Source organism: Opisthocomus hoazin, chromosome 6, assembly GCF_030867145.1.
Source record: "Opisthocomus hoazin isolate bOpiHoa1 chromosome 6, bOpiHoa1.hap1, whole genome shotgun sequence".
Classification (NCBI taxonomy): domain Eukaryota; kingdom Metazoa; phylum Chordata; class Aves; order Opisthocomiformes; family Opisthocomidae; genus Opisthocomus; species Opisthocomus hoazin.
The window spans coordinates 35,048,681-35,061,680 of NC_134419.1; the positions used below are offsets into that span (position 1 = coordinate 35,048,681).

A 13,000-nucleotide genomic window follows, 5' to 3' on the forward strand; every position below is an offset into this window, starting at 1 on the left:
GCATCTCGAAGAGTCCTCTCCTACCAGCAGAGGACTTGATGGTGATCTGCAGACAGCAGCTGACGTGGAAGGCAAAAGGACCTGAATAATGTCACCGCCGTGGTTTTGCTGCATTTTTCTGGTTCGCGTTCCCTCAAATCGGCACAAGGAGGACGTGGGGGAAGAGGCTGTCCACATCAGTAAGTGCTCTCTGAGCTGGCAGTCCCGGGTTTGCTTTCCAAACACAAACTCGCCCGTCCTTGTGACAGCGCTTTCCTACCATGCCTTTTGTCCTCGCAGTGATGAGACGGAAAACGAGGTTAAAAGCAATGGCCGGAGTCGCTCAGCTCTTGCAGGGCATCACAGCAGGAGGCGAGTAAGATGATGGAAAAAATGAGGTGTCTGGCTGGCGTCGCTTTGCGCCGAGGCGCGGCTTGCTGTCCTCTAATTTGGCTGCTAGTTCACTGCGCGTTAGGGAACCTCGTCAGCAGAATGCAAACGCCGCTTGTATCCCTCTCACTCGTGGAAGCGTGCCCTTTGGCTTTCTGTGCTTTGAGGGGGTCCTAGCTGGGCCATTTCAGCTGCTTTTTTTTTCCTTTTATCTCTGCGGTTTTTTATGGCCGCATTTATCAAAGAGGTGAGCTCCCGTTCAGACGTGAAGTGTGTGCCGAGCCCCGGCAAATCCCAGCATAAAACTGGGAAGAGCCTGACGCCAACACCAAAGCGAAACTCGCTCTCGCCTTTCGGTGTCTCTGGAGAAGAACCGGCCAGGACTGCCTTTGGAGAAGAATTCTCCAAGACTGTCTCTGGAGGACAATTGTCCAAGACTGTCTCTGCAGGAGAACCAGCTAGGACTATCTCAGGAGAATTGTCCAGGACTGTCTCTGGAGAAGACCTGGACAGGACTGCCTCTGGAGAAGAATTGTCCAGGACTGTCTCTGGAGGAGGACTGCCCAGGACTATCTGAGAGCATCTGACTTGAGGATCTCTCCTACAAGGAGAGGCTGAGGGAGCTGGGCTTGTTCAGCCTGGAGAAGAGAAGGCTGAGAGGGGACCTTAGAAATGCTGATAAATATCTGCAGGGTGGGTGTCAGGAGGATGGGGCCAGACTCTTTGCAGTGGTGCTCAGCGACAGGACAAGGGGCAACGGGCACAAACTGAAGCAGAGGAAGCTCCGTCTGAACATGAGGAAGAACTTCTTCCCTCTGAGGGTGACAGAGCCCTGGCCCAGGCTGCCCAGGGAGGTTGTGGAGTCTCCTTCTCTGGAGATATTCAAGCCCCGCCTGGACGCGGTGCTGTGCAGCCTGTGCTGGGTGACCCTGCTTGGGCAGGGGGTTGGGCTGGGTGACCCACAGAGGTCCCTGCCAACCTCGACCATTCTGTGATTCTGTCTCTGGAGGAGAACCAGCCGGGACTGTCTCTGGAGGAGGATTGCCCAGGACTGTCTCTGGAGCAAGGCCGGGCTCTCCTCTCCCCTCGGGGCTGCCCAGGGCAGGGCGCAGTCCCCAGCCCCGCAGCGGGTCACCGCCCGGCGCATGCGGCGCCCGGGGCCTGGCGGGACGGGATGGCGGCTGGGCGGGACGCTCTTGCGGGTCTCCTCCAACCGCGACGGCTCCATGACCGCGTCCCCGCCACCCGCCGCGCTCCCCGCCGGCTCCTTGCCAGGCCCGCAGACCCGCCGGGAAAGGTTCCTCCTGTTCACGGGTGCGCTGCGGCGCATTCCGACACACTGCGCTGTCATACCCCGCAAAGCACACCGGAGACGGTGCGGAAGGGAACTCTTGAGGCCACGGAGGGGAAAAGAGATGGAATTAATTAAACTCCCTTTATTAGCGGTGACCGCCGCACCACCGCCCCCCGCCCGGCCGCGCAGGGGAGCCCCGCCGCCGCCCCTCTCCTCACGGAGCAACGGCCGCCCTTAAGGCCGCCCGCCGCGGCCCCTCCTGCCGGCCGGCCCCTCGGCGCAGCCCGCCCACCGCCCCCTCGCGGAGCCAGCCCCCCCGCTACCGGCCGTGCGTGCCCGCGGAACGCCGCAAGCAGCGAGCCATGCCCGCACCGGGCGCTGCCCCGCAGCCTCCCCTCGCGCCTCCTTAAGGGGCGGCGGCCATCCCGCTGCTGGCGCCGCCCCCGCCGCGCGGCTGAAAACCGCCGGCTGCCCGGGCCCGGCCGGAGGGATGGCGGCGCCCGGCGGACCCCGGCGGCCGTGAGTGCGGCGGGGCGGGGGGTCCGGGGCGCTGGGGGCGGGGGGTCCGGGGCGCTGGGGGCGGGGCTGAGCTGAGCGGCTGCGAGTGGTGGGCGGAGCGGAGCGGCGTCTTCCCGCGGGCGCCGCTCCAGGCACCTGCCCTGCGCTGCCCGCCTAGGCGTCTGGGAGGTAAAGCAGGGGCGGCGGGGGGGCGCGGCGGGCTCGGTCCCCGCCGGCCGGTGGCCTTGGCAGTGGCTGCTGTGAGCGGTGCCGCCTCCTCGGCTTCTCCCGGAGCGGGCGCCGTGCCGGGACGCGCTGTGAGACTCAGAGGGAAGTGGGACGGTGCGTGTGCGAGGGGAGAGCCCGCCGAGTGTCTGCGGCAGCGGCTTCGCTTTGGGGGCTGGTGTGAGAGCGGGGCGGGTGGAGCCGGGGCCCGCGGCAGGTGTCAGCCGCTCCTCGGCGGGACGAGGCCCGCACACGTATGGTGGAGCTGGGCCGGTCGATGCCCGGGGAAGCTGCTCCCTCGGCCGGGCTGCCAGTCCCGTGCTGGCAGCCGTGCCTCCCGCCATAGCTCCGCGGCGTGTGGGGATGAGCTCGGTTGCCTTCCGTCGAGGGGGGTGGGAGGGCCGTGCTGGGCTGGGAGTGGGGGATACCAAGGCCCGGGACCCCGCAGAGCGGGTCGCAGCTCCTCCGTGCCGCCTCAGCACCTCGGGCACCGTGTGACGTGGTGATCCGTAGGGTCGGCTGCCTGGCGGTTACCAAGAGCCGTTTGCCATGCTAAGGCCTCCAGAGAGAGCACATGAACCTAAAGCTGGTGTGCGTCCTGTCCGTTAGGTGGGAGGCTTTCGGTGTACATTGTGGGGTTAAGTGCTTCTCTGTTCTCTCCCAGAATCTCTGCCTTGTCCCCTTGCGACCACCTGTCTGCACCCTCTGGTTCTGCTGTGGCAGGGATACACGGCAAAAGAGAGAGGGCGACGCTTATTTGTGCTTGAATTACATGATTTAATCTCCTCACGCATGGCCAGTTAATCTGAGCTGGAAAAATACCAGTTTGACTCTTGGCACCAGGTGCTGCTGATGACAAAAAGCAAAGAAAATCCCAAAGCCATTGCTTTACGAAGATCGCATCCTTGATTTCATCTTGACTTGAACGTAGTTATTGTAAGGTGTCCTGCTCAAGTTTCTGTGATGCGTCGAACAGATTGCTGTGGTCGCCTGGCCTAACGCAGCCGGCGCAGGAAATGTTTCAGCCGGTTCAGCCAGCCTGCGTTTGTGTCGGTGTCCTGCAGCCCGTCGCTCCTTTCCTGCCCAGGGCAGAAGTGGCGAGCGTGGGGCGAGCCCGGGCTCTGCCTGCGGCGGTGTTCCTGCAGAGCCGTTGGGCAGGCTTCGCTGCCGTGCTGGGTGCCCTCTGCTCGCTTCCTTGGCGTGTTTTCCCGGCTGCACTGAGGGACTGGATGGAGCAGCGACTTTCTGGGTGCGCATCGCTGCAGGAGTAATAGCAAGTGGCTCTGTTCGAGTCTGTTTTAATTGACATGCGATATCCAGGTATGTGTCAGCTTCTGTGACTTGCATGTAGCTTGGAAGAGGGCAGCGCTAGCAGTAGAACTGAAGCAGGTGTATATACCTGGGTACTGTGAATTCAGATAGAATTAAGTTAATTGACCAGCTTGGGCTGGAAGACATCAGGGTAGACTTGCGTAGCAGCCAGAGAAGGAGGTGTCTCCTGCTTGTACCCAGGCAGAAGTTCAAGCATGTGAAAACTGACTAAGCATATGAAAACTGGCTACAAAATATGAGAAAACACTTGGTTTCCTGTGGAAGCTTTCTGGCACGACAAGCAGAAGCTCAGAGTATGGTGCAGCCCGTGGTCAGTGCATGGAGTTGGGACATTAAGTTCAAATTTATTCTTTACCTGACAGAAAACACTGACGTGGATCAAAGTCTCCGTATCCTTCAGGGCGATAACCTCACAAGGGGAGTGACCTTGAGGGAGCAAAACCCAATTTTTGACTAATTGCATACTTGACATTGATGGGGAAGCCTACGTTTCAGTGGTTGCTCGGAAGAGAAGTGCATGTCAGACATCTCTGTGACATGTAGCCCAGAGGTGGTTTAACCAGTAAGATCGAGTCCTTCCCTACAACTCTGGCTCAGCTGGTGTGTCAGCTCCCAGCCGAAGCCTGGGGGACCCGTCGCGAGAGCTGAGTTTACAGCTCTGTTCTGCTTTCATCTGCCTCTCTCTGAACAGAAGCTCTGCCTAACCTGTGGATGGATTTCTCTCTGGCTTTGCGGGCAGTGCCGGCAGACTTGGCTGTCGTCTTCCTGAAAGGTGATGAACTCTCTCGTGCGTGCTTGCCGTGCCTTGGTGATACAGCTGTGTCTTTCTCACTAGTCTGGAAAACAAATCCCAGAACCTGTCTTAGTAATGGAAATGATCTCATCCCTGCCCTAGGTTATAATAACGTGATGTAGTAACAGAATACTTTCAAATGAACTTTCTCTTTTTTTTCCTAAATAAAACAAAAAAACTCCTGGTATTCAGACTTTCCTGAGAGCTTTCATTTATTCTTTACCTCAGAGAAATGATACGAATTTCCTGAGTGTCCCGGTTTCCAGTAGCCTGTGTGTCAACATCTGGAGCAGCATTACTCAGCCTGTGGAACAGGGGCGGGAGGTGGTCTCTAGACCTGCGAAAGCGGGCCGCAGCGTGCCAAGAAGCTCCAAAGAATTTTTTTTTAACAGATTGTGGGGAAAGTAGAAGTAACTAATGAACATTTAAACTTTAGTCTAACTTTTTTAAAATGGGTGGTATTGTGGCAATACTACAAGAGAGAATTGGTGGACCTTCCTTAGAAAGATCAGTTCTTCAGCTCGAAACTATTGTATGGAGTGAAATGATTTCTGTAAAAAATAAGACCATGGTGTTGGTGAGGGGAAAAAGATCCTTTCCCAGAAGGATGGTCGCTGAGGTGGATTCCTCCAGGAAGGATGACTTCCATCTCAGCTGGTGCTTTTGCTGCGTCGTGGGGCTTCCAAGACTGTCAGCGTGCGTAGCGAAGCTGTTGGGATCTGGACTGACAAATACCGATGCAGAAGTCGATGTGTGAGTGAGCTGCCCAGACTCTCACTTGAGTAGTCCCTGGAGGAAAACCAGGTGCTTCCAGGATAAAACTGATGTGATCCTAAGGCAGGTATCCAACAGGCTGCGTAAAATCTCTGCTCGGAGTGCCTCTCTCTGCTAGCTAAGCACAGATAAAGACTTTTGTGGTAGGCGCTTGAAGTTAGGTGAGGTGAATCCGACCTCAGGGGGCTGTGTCTCTGAGCGCAGCAGTCTGCTGGGCAGGCTGCACAGCTCTGAGCACGCTTTGAAGGTTTGAGATGCAGTCTCTGTAGCGTTGGTAGCGGTGCCCCCAAGTAGAGGGTTCCTTTTGGCCTGTTCCAAAGCCCGTTAATGTCGGTGGGAAAACAGAGCGCACTCCGGGGCAGTTGCTGTGCCAAGCACGGGGACGCGCTCGCTGCAGCCTGCCCCATGGCTCTGCGTGCCCTGTCAGGAGAGTTGTGCCTCTGGACGCAGCGTGCGAGCGTGTCACTCCGTGCGAAGCCAGCAGCCGCTGCCTGGCGTTGCGCTGCGGTTGCGGCAGAGCCACGGAACGGCAAATCGCGTTGGGGAGAAGGGGACTGTGTAGAGCCTCGGAATGTCACTGATGAGAAATTCGCTGGTTGGTGCACTTGTGTACCTTTTTAAAAAATAACCTATGATGGAGAATTGTAAAACATAACGCACTTTTGAGGCACTTCTGTTCTTAAAAGTTCCATAAATATGGATGCCTGCTTAAATGAACATCTGGAGTAATGATGATATCTTGACCTAGGCAATTTCTGTGAAAACAGGAAACTAACTGATACCCATAAATTTCACGGCAGCATAACCATGCTTAAGTTGCTGTTTTGTTTGAATCCTTTTCCCTCCCAATCCAAAGAGAATTGATAATGAGTTTCTAACCATAGCACTCAGTGCAACACCCCTTCAGCTTTTGCTACAGGCGTGAATCTGTGAATTTTTCACAACCATGGTGTTTTTAGACTGTTGTCTTACGTGGAAAAATACTTTTCCTTCACATAACCAAAGCCCTGCCACTATGAATCGAGGGCAGCGCTGGTGAACATCCTCAAGACGCATGAGAATAGTAGCTCATGCAGCTTCTGAGAGGAAGGCGCTAGCAAGCGAGTTCTGGCTTTTCTTGTGCCTAGTTTATTTTGTGTGTGTTCAGCGATGGTACTTGCAGGCTCTTTTTTTTTTTTTTACAAGGCAGTTTAAGGTTCCTGTAGGAAGTTGGCGTGATGTCTGTGCTGACAGTAATGAAAACCCTTTTTTTTTTTTTTTTTGAATTGCAACATCTGCCGACATCTTGCACTTCTCTGGTGTTTCCCACTTCGAATAGCACATGCTCACACAGACCTTCCTGGTAAGTGACCGACTGCATTCAGCTGTGACTTCCTTCCAAGTACAGTATTTGCTTTTTATACTTAAATTCCTTTTTGTCCAAAGATCCCAAATTTACTAATTTAATGAGCTCTTCAGCTCTCCTGTAGCCTAGTGAATATATGTTTATTTTTTAAGGGTGTTTTTGATGTAGAGAAATTAAATAGCTTCTTCCTAGTCATTAAGTAAAATCTGAAGCAAAATCATGTATAAAAACCTGAAACTGTATCTTAAGGTCTCACCTTGGACATTCTCCACTCCCACATTCAGCGTTGTGAAACAATGGCCACTTTATTAGGTATGAATAAAATTAAGGTGTAGAGTTGTGGGGTGGTTTTTTTTGCTTGTCTTCTGTGTGCTTCCGAGGATTGTCTCTTGTAATTTAGGAACTGCAGTAGTGCAAGCATGACAAAGGCGCTGGATATGGCTGAAGTGGAAGGAAAATGGGTTTTGTTGCTTGTGAAACTTTTCTCAGCCATGAATGCAAAGTAGGGAGGATCATGTGGACTGAACCTGGCTTCTCCCGCCAGTTCCTTCTCGTTAAAATGTCTGTTTTACGTAGGTCTGTCTATGATCAGCTCCAAGGCTGTGTAAATGTTTCTGAAAGAAGCTCAGAAAAAATGCCAGTGCTAGGTCGAGCAGAGCTGGCACATGGGTGAGTGTGGGAGGAGAGCGGTGTCCAGCCTGCTCTCGGCGTACCCCCATGAAGAGGGTGACCCTGACTGTTTTGCGTGCTGGAGCGGCGTGTGTGGCTGGCTGCGGGGCACTCCTGCTGCTTGGTATCGCTCGCTGTGGAAGGGCCGGGGGCAGGACAAGCGCTGGGGATGATGGAGCCCAAGATTCATACGCCTGGTCTGAAATGAGTGCTGTGGGAAGGTGAGCGTTGGTCTGTCCCCCAACGGAGGGCCACCTGGCTGCCTACCAACCGATCGACTGAATTAGCTTCGGTTCTGAGTATGAATAGGATTAAACTCTCCCAGAAGGAGTTTTAATAAAACTGAAGTGGTTCTGTAATGGCAGCTTTCTGCTGTGACAAACTGACATTTTCTGAACAAAAACTCTTGCTGGAAAGTGCTGGACCGCCTCTCCCGGGTGTTCCTCTGGCCGGTGATTGGTTTCAGTCATTTCCCTTTCAGCGCAGAGTGGGCACATCAGCTGGTGTGTGAATATGCCGAGAGAGAGTTTGAGCTGGCAGGGGAGGGAGGAAGCCCTCGCTGTCTTAAGAAGTGGTGAAATGAAAAGCTTAGAGAATTTGGTAAGAGAGCAGTCATAGTTCATCGAAGTTTTGCTGAACTTTCTCTGGCTGACCAATCCCCTGTGCCTCAGAAGTGCATGGAAGTCCCCCGTACGTCCCTAATTGTGCAAAGCTCTCTTAACAGGGGAATATGTAAATTTGGGGTTTCTTCCTGACTTTGATTGCTGTCCATTCATTTCTTGAGTCATCGTTTGTGGCTACCTAGTGAATGAGATTGTTTGTATCGCGTTCCTGAAGGCCACGTCTCAGGTCTGGGTAGTAGCAGTTGCTGCTTTTTTCCCAGTTTTGTGGTTTTTGTTTGCTTTGTGTAACCGTTGGTGTAGCGAACCTCTTGGCACTGGTGGAATCTGGCTGCAGCAAGGTTTGACATAGCTTCCTGCTCATGATAAACAGAAAAATTTCCAATAATTGTGCTAGGTTAAAACTGAAAATAATGTTTTTATTGATCTCCAGAGCCTTAGCTGGTAATGCTGTGCATCTGTTAAGTGGCTTAGATCTGTCCCCTCATTCTCTCGTTTGTGGGGAGAAGTCGAACCCCCTGAGTAAATGCTTTGCAGGTGCAAGTTTGGCTTTGGACACAAGCTGGAAGCTCGGGAGCTGTTTTGTAGCTGCGCAGGTCCTGAGCTGGAGGGCGGGCTGGCTGGAGGTTGGGCTGCGTGGGGCCGGGCAGGCTTTGTCCCCGGCTGTTTGGCTTTGCCTGGAAGCTGGGTGCGAGACGAAGAATTCTGGTATTGATGCACCTTCTACTGCAGCAGTGGCCAGCTGCTGGCTTCTCGAGAGAATGAATAGGGCAGTAGGGCTGTCCTGCTGGGTCTAGTATTTATTGATTAAATCAGTTGACTATAAAGTTATTCATATGTGAAAAATGCAAAGAAACCTTTCATAGTGTAAGTTCACCGCTTAGTCTCTCCTCTCCAGAATATAATATATGCAGTAGGGATGTCCATATTTGTGTCTCTGTGTGTAAAAGAACACTTGTATTACTCAAACTCCAGCTTGGCAGCAGCTATACAATATTTCCGTATAAATTTTACTGACATCATGTGGAAGAGGCTGAAATCTCAGCGTCAGAAGTTTGTCCATGACTGCTTTTACTAGAAAGTCCTGACAAATTTCCCTGAGTCACAAACTGCTGTGTCATGCTTTTAGTTATGAGCACGGAGACCAAAGGAAGCGCAGCACGGTTGTCCCCTTCACTGCGGACAGTGAGCAGGACTCGCATTTTGAGTAAATGGTCCAAACCCAGCAGATGAAAGCTGTCATGCTGAGTCAGGCTGCGCAGATGCTGTGAGTGTAGGGTGACCAAAGGCACCTTGTGTGCAGTCCTCTCCGCATCACGGCGGTGCCGGCGTGGCGCGAGCCGGTGTGTGTGCTGGCTGGCGTCGCGCCTGGCACTGCAGTGCCAGAGAACTCTGGGGGAAAAAAGAGCCGTTTGGGTAACTGCTTCTGGATACTAAGTGAATTGAAAAAGAATTGAAAATGACATTTAAAGGAAATGTTGGCCTAACTTTCAGCTGAATTTGTTTTGTCGTTGACTCGTGTTACCTGAACAGAAGCCAGCTGTTAATTTCACCAGTTCCTTGCATTTTTAGCTGTTGCTGTGGTGGTTCTTTTGTGTGTAACCACCGTGTAACTCCAGTGATGAAGGGTTGGTGGCTGCAGCTGAAGCCTGAGAGTGTTGGGCAGCTTTGCGTGCTTTGCAGCGGCTTGTCTTTTCCCCCAAAGGTCAAACATAAAGACGTATGGAAAATATTAGAATAAACTTTTAAGTTTTATATTTTAAACCACCCTTATTTTACAGCAGGGAAGCAAAAGGAATGTGGGCATAGATAAGTTAGACATGAGAACCAAACTCTCATTTTAATATAATTTTTAAAAGATATTGGCCCAGAAATATTTAGGAGTTGGATGGCATCCCTGCTGTCACTGAGGGAGAGCGAGGGATTTGGATTGAGATCCTTGGAGTGTAAATCTAGTGCTCTAAACCGTTTAGCAACAGTTCTTTCCACAGTAGCAGTGAGGTTTTGCTGGAGGTTTTGACAGGCAACAGCTCTTGGCCAGCGCAGCAGAGGAAGTGGAAAGTTTTGCCAAAGATCCGGGTGAGGATGAAATGCTGGGGAGTTCTGTTCTTCCCTTCACCGACGTTTTAAAGGGCTGTATTCAACAAACAGCTCTGTTCAGTCGGGGCTTGCACTGGAGATGTGTACCACTTAATTGTAGCAGTTATTGAAGTGTGTGTGGTTTTGACACCACTTGCAAAGCTGCCACTGCTTCTGAGTTTTTGCTTTTCAGAGAGCCTGGCTCGGCATCTCAGACCTGCTAGGTACTTGGGGCACCTGTTTTCTTGAAGTGTGAGTTTTTGTGCTCTGCTGCCTTCAGTTCGGCTTCCAAAAGTAAGAATACCCTTAAACAAATAACTATAATACATAAAAAGTTTATTTCTGGAATAACTAAATTCCAAAATCCTAATGTACAGAAATGCTGAGCATTTTTTAATGTTGCTTTTTCTTAATTGCACTGTCTGTATAAAAAATAGCCTGTGTAGATGATCATCTTGAAATGATTTAAATAAGAGGCAGACTTGACTAGCATACTGCAATTGATTTACAGGGAATACGTCCTAATAATTCTTCTTTTTCATGGAACTTCCATCAGATTTTTCACATTCTTCTTTTGATTTTTGGCCTGTTTGCTGGTTCCCACATAAGCTACAGGGAGTCTGACCTACACAGTGGGGGTTACTGATCTACTGCTTGAGGGTTTTTTGGCAGATTTTGAGACTCCGCTGTCTAAACTATCTGTCTTGTGGCTTAGATTGCTGTAGAAAAAGACAGCGGTCTTTGCCATTTTTAAACAATATTCTTGGGCGTCCCTCAGCTGAGCTTTTTTTACATTCAAAGCTGTTTTTTGTTTCTGGTGCAATTTCAACTGAAGTAAAATATAAGATGCTGGAGAAAAATTGCGTGAAGGTACTAACTCAGGGAACTCTTTCATTCTCAGAATAAATTAACTCCTTACTTAGAAAGTGGAACTGAGTAAATTAAAATCTCTGTAAGTTTGCTATAGAGTAAAATCACGTATGATGACATGGCTTTCTCGTAACCTCGCGCAAACTGTTGCAGTGAGTGTTTCTTGTTAACTCTCCTTTGCGTAAGCGGTATAACCGTAAGATTAAACCATCATGCCCTGAATCAGTGGCCTCTTCCTTCAGGCCTGTAGTTGGTGTTCATGGTGGAAAATACGGTAACCGCAGAGGGAACTTCCATGGCCCATGTGAAATGCGTGCAGGTATTCAGGCAGAATGCTTCCAACCTCTGAAATATTTCTTGTTGGTAAGGTCATTGTTTGCAGAATGTAAGGTAGGGATTTTTTTTTTTCTTGGACTAAGTCCAGCTGAATTAAGTTTGTTACCAGAGCATGTCTGATTTCCCCTGACTCACCAAGCCTTGCCTCTTGTTACGGGTTCTCCAGGAGGTACTGGGCAGCTGGATGTAGAGAACTGGCCTGAGCATACTACCACTTCTGTCTTTCTGACTGTTAGCCTCTAAAGTAGCCTCCAGCATGAGATAAGGTGTAAATTTACCTTGCTTGAGATTTCTGCAAGGTTTCCAGAGTTTCAGCCCCGCTGGAGTATTTTATAGTGCTCTCCTCCCACTGAGAGGAAGCCTTGGTTACTCTGTGTCACCTGTAGTTTCAGTAATTGCCTTACAGGCTGACAGGTGGCCTTTCAGAAGGGGATTCATGGTCTTTTCATGTTACGTCCTCATTAGCAGGAAGTCAGATGTGGTTTCCCAATCTTAATATCTCTTGTCTAGCTATTCACGCTGTCAGCTTGCTTGTCAAACTTCACCCCGAGCATCCTCCAAAAGCGTGGCGCAGAGGTCGAGTTTTTTGGTTTTCTGCTCAGAATCCTTCCTTCCACCCGTGCTTTCTTGGGAGGCCGTGGGAAGACCAGTCGTTGCACATCAGCAAAGCATGTGCGTTTTCCTTTGTGATGAAAAGTGAGTGATGGGTGCTCTAAGAGTAAGAGGTAAACCTTGTTGCTTGTGTGGGAAGACCTAAATTGGGAAATAACACTACAGTGATTTTCCAGGATGCTAGGCAGAATCATACAGGAACAGATTATTTATTTCTGTTACGCAATCGCAGGATCAGTCTGTAACCAAATAAAATTCTGTAATCTGATTTGGTGAAAATGGATGGTGACATACTAAAAGCCTGGGTCAATACTTAGCTTATTGCGTACCCCTTACTCTTGTCATATTAGATTGAGCATTAATGACTCCACTGGGGAGTCACACTTCTTCACTTATTTTTTAATTGTCTGTGTCTTTAATTTTTAAGAAGAATTGGCCAGCTTGATATAAACAATCTCCCTTTTATGATTTTTCTTACACTCTCGAGGATGTCTTCTGATTCTGGTGCTAACATTTATTCTGTGTTCTGCTTTACTCATTTTCAGAGCTTTTCCGCTTGGTGAGACTAACTGTGAAGTAAGCTCATACTCATGAAATGGGAAAATCTCATTATTCTTGCCCTTTGTCCTCGACGTATCCTGTAAAACTGAATTATCTGTAGGAATTTCTTGGATCAACACTGAGAATGAAAATGTTCCGGTAGTAATCTCTGTCTCTGTGCGTGAACTTCCTTCTGTGGAATTGCTCTGTGACTGTAGGTCTTCAGGGACAATAATCCCTTACCCATTTCACTCTGTCGCCTCAAGTGAAAATGAGCTACGATCACAGAAGAGCCTTGATTTAAACAGCTGAACACCTGTCAGGGAGCAGCTTCCTCCTTTTGATGTCTGAAACTGTGCTGAGCAATTGAATGCTCTTGGGCTGACCAAAGCAGAGTTCATTTTTGGGTGAAAGGGGGATTCAGGAGCTTGGCAGAAAGCTGTCCCTGCGTTGCAAGACCAAGCTAAACTGTGGCCTGCTCAAGAGGCTCTGCCTGCTTTGGTGCTTGGTAAACTTGGACACTTGTCAATAAAACATCAAGAAATAGATTGTTAATCAGTCTGCCAGCTTAGTTCGTTCTGGTGGCACCAGGTGAATTGGCAGAGCTGGTGCGCATGGTGTTGCAGAGGCGCTGCCTGCGAGTG

The 13,000-nt window shown here is 50.5% G+C and overlaps 1 protein-coding gene across 3 annotated transcripts in view; it reads left to right on the forward strand.

Annotated features, from left to right (window-relative positions):
* The first annotated feature begins 2,097 nt into the window (after window positions 1-2,097).
* The window catches only part of PLA2G4A (phospholipase A2 group IVA), a 75,460-nt gene continuing 64,557 nt past the window's right edge, over window positions 2,098-13,000 (forward strand). The window contains exon 1 of one of the 3 annotated variants that reach the window (XM_075422731.1): window positions 2,098-2,182. The gene's annotated coding sequence lies outside the window, so the exon portion shown is untranslated. Of the gene's footprint in view, window positions 2,183-2,278; window positions 2,351-2,379; window positions 2,504-13,000 lie in introns of those variants that run through there. The other 2 variants (XM_075422732.1, XM_075422733.1) reach the window with 2 other exon arrangements.